This window comes from Setaria viridis, chromosome 3 (assembly GCF_005286985.2).
Source record: "Setaria viridis chromosome 3, Setaria_viridis_v4.0, whole genome shotgun sequence".
Classification (NCBI taxonomy): domain Eukaryota; kingdom Viridiplantae; phylum Streptophyta; class Magnoliopsida; order Poales; family Poaceae; genus Setaria; species Setaria viridis.
Window position 1 is genome coordinate 23,071,943 of NC_048265.2, and position 9,215 is coordinate 23,081,157.

Here is a 9,215-nt window from a genome sequence, read left to right on the forward strand (position 1 = left end):
TTTTATCTGCTTGTTGCCTATCATGCCGCTGGTCACGATTTGGATCGAGATCGGATGGGGCATTTGGTCAGGTTTGGATCGAGTCTGAGGGGTTGTACCCACTAAACTTTAGCACCTATCATATTGGATGTTTGGATACTAATTAGGAGTATTAAACATAGTCTAATTACAAAATTAATTGCACAGATGGAGTCTAATTCGTGAGATAAATCTATTAAGCCTAATTAGTCCATAATTCGACAATGTGGTGCTACAGTAACCATTTGTTAATAATGAATTATTTAGAATTAATAGATTCGTCTCGCGAATTAGCATAGGATTCTGCAATTAGTTTTATAATTAGCTCATGTTTAGTCCTTCTAATTAGGATCCAAACATCTGATGTGACACTGCTAAAGTTTAGCACCTCATATCCAAACACCCCTTGATTCATCAGGAGAGAATCCGTTCATTCACTAGGCCTTGGGCCTTCACCTCAGAGCTGCTACTGGGCTGGCCTAGAAACAACATCAAGCATATTCAGTCTCAAGCACCCAGCGCAAGTCATCTTCTTCAAGCGCTTGCTCTTCATCTTCTTGGCGGCCACCTGCTCGGCAGAAAATGGAGGGGCAGGGGCCAGCGGCAGGAGAAGGGGGTTATGTGAAGAGCACACCGGTAGCTGGGGCGGCCGCCCCACCCCGCCTAAACGTGGCTCCGTCCTACTTCGGATGTAAAATTAACAAAGTCCTACTTCGGATGTAACATTAACAAAGCGACAAAGCATTTGTTTTGTTTGGTTCGCACAAGAGAGGGAAGTAACACACGCAGGGTTTATCACCGAAACTACGAGAAATCTTCTTACCAGTGACGAACAAAAAAGTATCATAAACGTGTTTTTTATCATAAATTGTGACTTATGATGCGGGAGTGAGAAAACCCTTCATCATTAGTCGAGCGTATAAACCGCGACTAGTGACGTTACTTATTTTGATATGTCACTAAGATAATAACGAATGAAAATTCGTGCCACATGTCGTCATAAAACTAGCTCCTGCGTAGCATGCCATGTCGGACCACAATCTGATGTGGCACAACGGTTGTGATGAATTGTTTCGTCATATATTGAATTAGGCTCATTTCTTGTTGTGCCGAGTCCAATAATTATTGTCGTCATAGATTGATTTAGGCACAATTTTTTTGACTGAGCCCAATAATTGCTGACGTGATAATATAGTTTAGGCTCAATTCTTGTTGAATCAAGTGCAACATATGTTGACATCATAACTTTATTTAGACCCAATTCTTAATGGATTTAGTCGAACATTTGTTGGTGTCATAACTTTGTTTAAGCCCACGAAATAATGAGCCGAGGGGGCGAGCTCACGAAATTTTGGGCCCAGCTATTTTTAGGTGTAGCCCAAGTAGCGCTTAATTAAAACATAATATAATTTAATGTTACATAAAAATCAATTCTGTAATTGATAGCACAATTAATCTGTACACACCACACATACAAATAAATGTTTCTCATCACACTTTACACATTATTATTCATGACCAAAGAACAAGCACAAGCATATTGTCCATAAGAGATCACAAACCACTACACATGATATCTCTCCGACCAAAAACAAAGCTGGCCTAGAAACACACTGAGCACAAACCATAATACTCACAAATCAGCACAAGCAACTAGGAGGACATGAGCAGATGTCTAAGAAACCCATTGACCTTACCCTAAAATTTAGCAGTTGACGAAGGAGGTACTCAGTTTCTCTTACTGCTTTCTTCAAACTCTCAATCTCTTCAGACTGCATTATCATTGCTGCATTTGAAGGTTGTGCCTTCCTCTTCAAGTCGCTCAGAATTTGTTGTCTTAGTTCTATAGCTTCTTGTAGCCCTCCCAAAGAAACTTCAGATCTTGAGCTTGTAGCTGAGACTGGCTGCACGGCCATATAATCAAGGAAGGGATTGAAAATTATGAGGACTAGAATTTGGTAGTGCAACCACAAGGATTGTTTTCAATATTTCAGCCTACAAATGAAAGGAGCAGAAGTCAAACTTCAATCTTAAATAAAGCAACTGAATAAATTAAACAATACAAGATCAGGATAATCACTTGTTTAGTTATATACCACGACATGTGATTGAATTTTAGCAATGTAGGAACGTGGTACTAGGCCCTACACAATAAGTATTTGATCAGTTGTCATAGATATAAGGAACAGAATATACCATGACCATAGAAATGAAGATCTGGCCTTGCAGATAGATCTAGAGTGGACAAGGTAAGAGAAGGATCTCAAATCTAACACAATACACTAAGAAATTTACATTTCGCTAAAGAAATACTCCAGCAGCATGGGGGCCGTGGCCACATCTAGGCGTAACTAGGCTCCGCTCCGCTCCAGACAGAAATAAACTTAAGTAGAGTGCTCTCCGGTGAAGCAGATGTAGATCTAGAAAATTGGAGGGGACTATAGAAAAAAGAAATGAGATTCTCACTTGTTGAGCTCGAAGATGCAGTGGTGCATGGTTGGACGGGGCAACCGGTGCTTGCGCAACATCCTCGCTCAACTGCTCAGCTGCTCAAGCATAGGCGCAACCGTTGCAAGAACTCTGAGATGTTCCCTTAAGAGTGCTGCCGACCATGCCACACCTTGATGGCCCCCGCCCATGGAGCTTGCCGCCGCCATCAAGGTACCCCGCGACCACCGAGGTTAGCCGCCACCATAGATCTAGTTGGACTTTAGAACCAGCAGAGAGGAGAGTGCTAATTTTGGAAATACAAGGCGGGAGTTTGGAGGGGCACTGCGGTAGCCATATTTTTATTATTTGGGGGGAGGCGAGGGAATACAGAATTTGAAGATTCCGCTTTTAAATTCCTGGGAGCGAAATGAAAATTTGGTAAGCTGCACTTGCTGTGGGGTCACTGACAAGATTGTGCGCTCTTATCGAACCATTTGTTAGCGAAGCTGGGTGGGTTAACATAGGCGGGAGACGAATATCTGGAAGAGGCCCATGCTTCAGTGAACCTGTGCGCTTTTCCATTCGCTGACCACAAAGGGGAATAGTTGTTTCTCCAACTATAATGCTTACACGTCTGTTTTCTTAACTCATGTGGATGTTAGGATTTTCCTCTTTTGATCCTGCCAAAGTGCACTCGTGTACCCGTCGAATATTTTGCATGCCTACCCGTGAGCGAAAGCCTGCATATTCCACCATATACTTGTGGCAGGATTCTTGATCAGTGTAGGCCTGCGTATTCCGATCATCCCACATATTTTCATGGCTACTATGATTCCATGAGGCGTGAGCTGGGAGAAGGTGCATTGCGTTATTGATTGGTCATGGTGCTTCAATAAATAGGAGTGCCTCTAAGGCCTTTGCTTATCGGCTCTTCATCTTACACGCATTGTTTAATGGTTATGCTAGGCGACCTACTTGGTTCTGCGCCCTGTGAGAGGTGAGCCCATAGCTTCCATCTTATTTATAGGTTACCATCATTGCTTATAATTTTTAGTTCTGTTGGTAAGTGTCTATAGGAGGATGGATGGTCAAGCAAACGGAGCAAGTAACTTCAATGTTGTGCCACCTCCGCAGCAGCCAGGTTTTGTTGATCCATATGATCTGTACAGCATGAAGAAGCAGACGAGGATGAAACAGATGAGCTGAAAAAATCTGAGTTCGCTTGGCTGCAGGACCACGGTTACACTCATGTGCTTTGCAATGGTTGCTTTGTGTTCCCTTACTGCTTTCTTGCCCACCGAACGTGGCGTATTCGTGATATCCTGCATCATGCTTCTGGCATTGGTCGCTTGGGTCATGTTACCCTAGACTCGAGGGGTAGGCATCGTGCATTGGAGGACTATCTTCGCAGTGAACCTTGTTTTGCTGCATTCCGTGGTGCCACAGGTATGCCGAAATAAGCTTATGCCACATCCATCTCCGTGATCATGTCTGTTGTATCCTCGTTCCCATGTCCGTGTCCGATGCATTGCATCTGTGTGTTGTGACACTCGTGTAATAGAGATGACTTTATTTGTATCGTCTGGATCAATGGTTTTAGCCTATCGGTGCCTGGTGACACTGCACCAGTTTAGTATTTAAAATTCGTATAGTTTCGTTGTTGTGTGTGTGCTTGTGCCACTGTACGAGTATGGATCTGTGGGGATGTATCATGTATGTGTACTTAAGAATGCGATCTAATAAGAACAGTCATGGTTTGTTCATTACTATTTTAGAACAGAGGAACTTACATTGTGTATGTTCTTATATAAGCTGATAGTCCTCTGTACTCTGCTCCCTATTTAAGGCACAAAAGAATCCCCTGTTGTTCACTGCCTCTACTCTCTTCCCCGCGTCTTTCCAATCTCCACCGCTACCAGACGAGCTGCTCGTCCTCATGCCCAAATCCACCAGCATGGCTCAGAGCCAGACAAGCTTCTCAGAGCGCACGAACACACTCTTCACCATGGCAAAATACCTCTCCTAGGAGTTTGGCGCCCACATCGCTGTCATCACATTCTCCCCCATCAGCAAGCCCAAAGCCTATAAATTTTGCATGACCAATTGGGAACACTTTATTTTTCACTTGCATGGGGGATCCCTCTTAATTTATGACATTTTTGCACACCTTATTTTTCAGCAAATGCTTACATGTGGGACTCTGGTTGGTTTATCATATTTTTGCGAACCTTATATTGTCACAAAACCAGCATGTAACAGTGAGTGGCGATTTCTTTTTGGCTACAATGGCAACTTTTATGACGTTCCGTAACTTTGTCACTAAATTTGCTCGAATGTGAAACTTTATGACGTTTTCAGCTAGAAACGTCATAGATCTATGATGAGAACAAATGTGTCATAAAATTTTCATCATAAATCAACACATTTCTTGTAGTGCTGAGACATGACGCAAAAAAAGATGATTCTAGCCCTCAACAGTGGTTTCCCAGGCACGTAGACCTGTTCCACATCAATGTGGTCTACCTAGGCAAGCTGTTGAATGCAAGAGCATCTCGCTTGCTGCTATGCTTCTTGGCACCTCTACGATTGGGATGATCCTCAGGGTCATCGGTAAAGATGTTTGTGTCAACGATGGTGGCAGTAGTGGCGGCTGGGCTGCTGATCAATCCACCTGGAGGAGTCATGGCGGAAGGAGCGAGGAGGCAAGAAAAGAATCTCGTCATGCATGAGTTCAACATTCGTGCTGATCAAGGCGTGGCTTGTAGGAGTATGCAAAGCCCCGAGGCGGTGAACCTGATTGGCCATGGTCGATTCATTGATAGCTAATCCTCAAATAGTCTGTCGATGTTGCAGCGTTGTGTTCTTGCTATCACTATGCCGAATTGATTTGTGTTGGCTCAGGAAATTTAGTGTGCTGGTGGGCGTGATTGGTACCTGCCAGCACAAAGCTTCCCTGGGCCGGCGGGGGAGCACCCGCCAGCAAAGATGCCACTGTGCTGGCGGACGACATAAGCACCCGCTAGCACAAATCCTACCCAAACAACTTCTTTCCCAGCCAATCTTCCAATTGGAGCTTGCCCGAGAGGAGCTCGGGAAAAGCTCAGAAAACACTAAATTTAAGGGGGAAGGTTTTACTCTTGATTTCTTTGGAGGAGGTGGCTGTATAAGGTGAGTTTGTGCCATTTCAACCTTCCTTTTCAACTTGCATCCATTATTTCTAGCTTCATTAGGTTGTCATCTAGATCTAGATCTAGACTTAGAAGAGAGAGAAAATAATTAGAGATGGAGTATTTTTGTATATAAAATTCTATGGTCATATTATAACCATTGCAATGCTATGTTTGTCATTTTAATATAATATACAATTGAGTTTGATTATATGTTTCCTACTTATTAATTATTAGATCCATAGTTTTAATTAATGAGGTTGATTGAATTTAATATATAATTGAGTTTGATTGTTTTATTCCTACTTATTAGTTATTACATACATGGTTTAATTGAGTTTCATTAAATGTAATATAGAATTAAGTTTGATTAATTTACTATAGAATTTATTTTGATTATTTTTCTTCATACTTATTGATTATTGCACCCATAGCTCATTAAATTAGTTAATATACACTGCAAGAAATGTGTTGATTTATGATGAAAATTTTATGATATATTTGTTCTCGTCATAGATCTATAACGTTTCTGGCTGAAAACATCATAAAGTTTCACGTCCGAGCAAATTTAATCAGATAGCTGACCTTCGTGGCCAACACAATGAGCTGCTAATCAACTAGCTAACATGCAAGCTAATTAATTAGCCAAAATACACGTGCATGCATGCAACACATACGCATGTATGCAGCACCAAACACCACGCACATGTCCGGCATCACTAGCCCAGCCATGCACATCTAATCCACAGCTACACCACGCACATGTCTGGCATCACTAGCCCAGCCATGCACATCTAATCCACAGCTACGCCATCCATGCCACATTTCGCCGTGACGTCATCTTCCAAAAGCAAAGTGAAAAGATCATCCTAGAAGATCAAAAAAAATTTCTCCCCCTTTCTTCAAAAATAACATCTCCCCTATGAGAAACCATAGAAGAAAGAAAACAAAAATATCCATGTAAATATGCAATGTGGAAAACTATCCCCCTTTGACAATGGATTCATCAAGAACACGTAAGAGAAGAGAACAAATCTTTTTTATGCTATCTCTCCGACGGCACCGGTCTCTGATGATGAACGGACCGTGGAGGGGGAATCGGAGCAGGCCGAGGCACAATGCGTTCACAAGAACACCAACCGAGCCGCTAGGCGACAAGAGATCCTCAATGCTCCTGAGAATGCTAACGGCGACGGAGACCATGCTGAGTCCCACCGAGACAGGAGGAAAAGGTCGCGAGGCAGCAAGCAGCGCACCCTTTGCCCCCGTAACCTTGAGCAGGAGTTCACCGTGGAGTACGGTGATCATAAGGTTTACATGACTCCAAAGGAGAACCCTGTCGCTGCCAGCGAAGAGCTCGCCAAACTTATTCCCGACACTCCAGGATTGGCTCGAGCGCAAGTGATGGTCCAAACCACCATGACCCTGATCAACCGCATGAACCCATCTACGCCAATTTGATAGAAGCGGGGCAGAACTTCCAAGATGCAACGCTCTGGCTCATGGCGATACAAAGACCTCAGCGATCGGATCAACTGAGGACGCAACGCGAGGCACACGATCAACCGCCACGTCTCCCACTGAGAGGATGAGGAGATCCGGCACAGGGAGGAGTACGACCGAGAGCACGGACCTCCCTAGTGGGGCGGACGTTGTGGCAAGACGCCCAAACTTGAGTTGGAGAGCAGCTATGAGGAATCCAACTATTCGGACTACTCAGACTCCGTGAGCGATGGTTATACCTCTGGAGAAAGACCAGTCGGCCGTTCTCGTAAAGGTCGGGGAAGAGCTCTATCATACCAAGTCACATGGCCACGTGGTTTCAAGCTTTCTGACGTCGACAAATATGACAGGAAGTCAAATCCTACCCAATGGCTCCAGATATACTCCATCGCTATCAATGTAGCAGGGGGTAACTCCGACATGATGGATAATTAGTTACCCATCATGCTCACCAAAAGATTGTCGCAACTGGTTGGCAGTGCTCCCACGAGACGCCATTGACAACTGGGGATAGCTTTGTCTGCTGTTCACTAGTACACTGGCACCTGGGAAAGGCCTTGAAGCAAAAGGCTCCTAGGTTAGATCCGCCAGTAGAAGAATGAGATGCTGCTAGGCTATATCCGTTGGTTCTTCGAGAAGAACTCGGTCCCCTTCTTTGAGGACCATGACGTGATGAGCGCCTTCCAAAACGACCTCACCAACAGCAAGCTGATCAACAAGTGGACTAGGAAGCCATCGAAAAACGTCAAGGAGATGTTCGCCATTACCTGTAGCATGGCGGACGGAGAAGAGGTAGAGAAGGAGCAACTCAATGAGTTCAAGGCCCGATGGGAGGAGGAAAGCCGTTCCCGCCCAAGGGCTCGTGATGTAGAAATACACATTGGCTGTCCTGAATCTTCCCGCAGGGGAGAACAGCGCAGCTGGAAGTGGAAGATGGCTAAAGTCATCGCTGCGATGCAACAAGCAAGGACACATGAGTCCTGAGGAGTTCCAGAAGATGCTGGAGATGCAATGCCCGTACCACAAGAACCACAAGCACACGACTTGAGAATGCTTCGGCCTCAAGGGGGCCTTCTCGAGAAAGGGTTACGGGAAACCACCTTGCAAGGATGACAAGGACAAGGAGCCACGCAAGGACCATCTCACCGATGAAGACTTCCAGATGGCTGACAGGACCATCAACATGATCTATAGCGGGCTCGAGCAGTTCAAGTCCAAGAGGCAGCAGAAGGTCACCCAGAGGCAGATTGTCTACGCTACCGAGCCAACCACTCTAGAATACCTGCAGTGGTCCAAGGTTCCCATCACCTTTAGCAGAGCTGACCATCCAGGTGTGGTGAGGAAGATATCCCCTGGTCATCAACCCCACGATCCGCAACGTGCACCTTGGAAAGGTCCTCATTGACGGTGGCAGTGGATGAAACATCCTTTTTGCCAATACGCTCAAGGAGATTGGTCTCTGCACCGTGGATCTGAATCCAACACAGATTCCTTTCTTTGGCATCGTCCCGGGCGACCCAACGGTCTCCCTGGGACAGATCACACTATCGGTTACCTTCGGTACGATCGAAAACTACCATACCGAGTACCTCCGCTTCATCATGGCTGACTTCAACACTGCCTATCACAACATACTCAGTAGACCAGCTCTGGCAAAGTTCATCATTGTTCTACACTACATCTACATGATCATGAAGATGCCTGCTCCAAATGGAGTCATCATGGTCTTGGGCAACGTGCGCACAGTGGACGACTACGAGAGGGAAAACCTTCAAATCGCAGCCACCCTGGAGCTCTTGGCACGCATGGAGGAAGTTCTCACCGCCTCTAAGAAGACAGTACCGGACAAGCTGGAGATCCTGACTAAGAAGCCAACGACAGAGGCGATCAGGGAGAAGTCGTAGGAGATGAAGAAGGTGTCGCTTGGCCTTGAAGACCCGTCTAAGACGGCGACCATAGGGGCCAACATGGACCCCAAATAGGAAAGTGTGTTCGTCGAGTTCCTCCAGGCCAACTGGGATATTTTCGCATGGAAACCAGTGGATATGACAGGGGTCCCAAAGAAATTTGCCGAGCACTCCTTAAAGGTCGATGTGA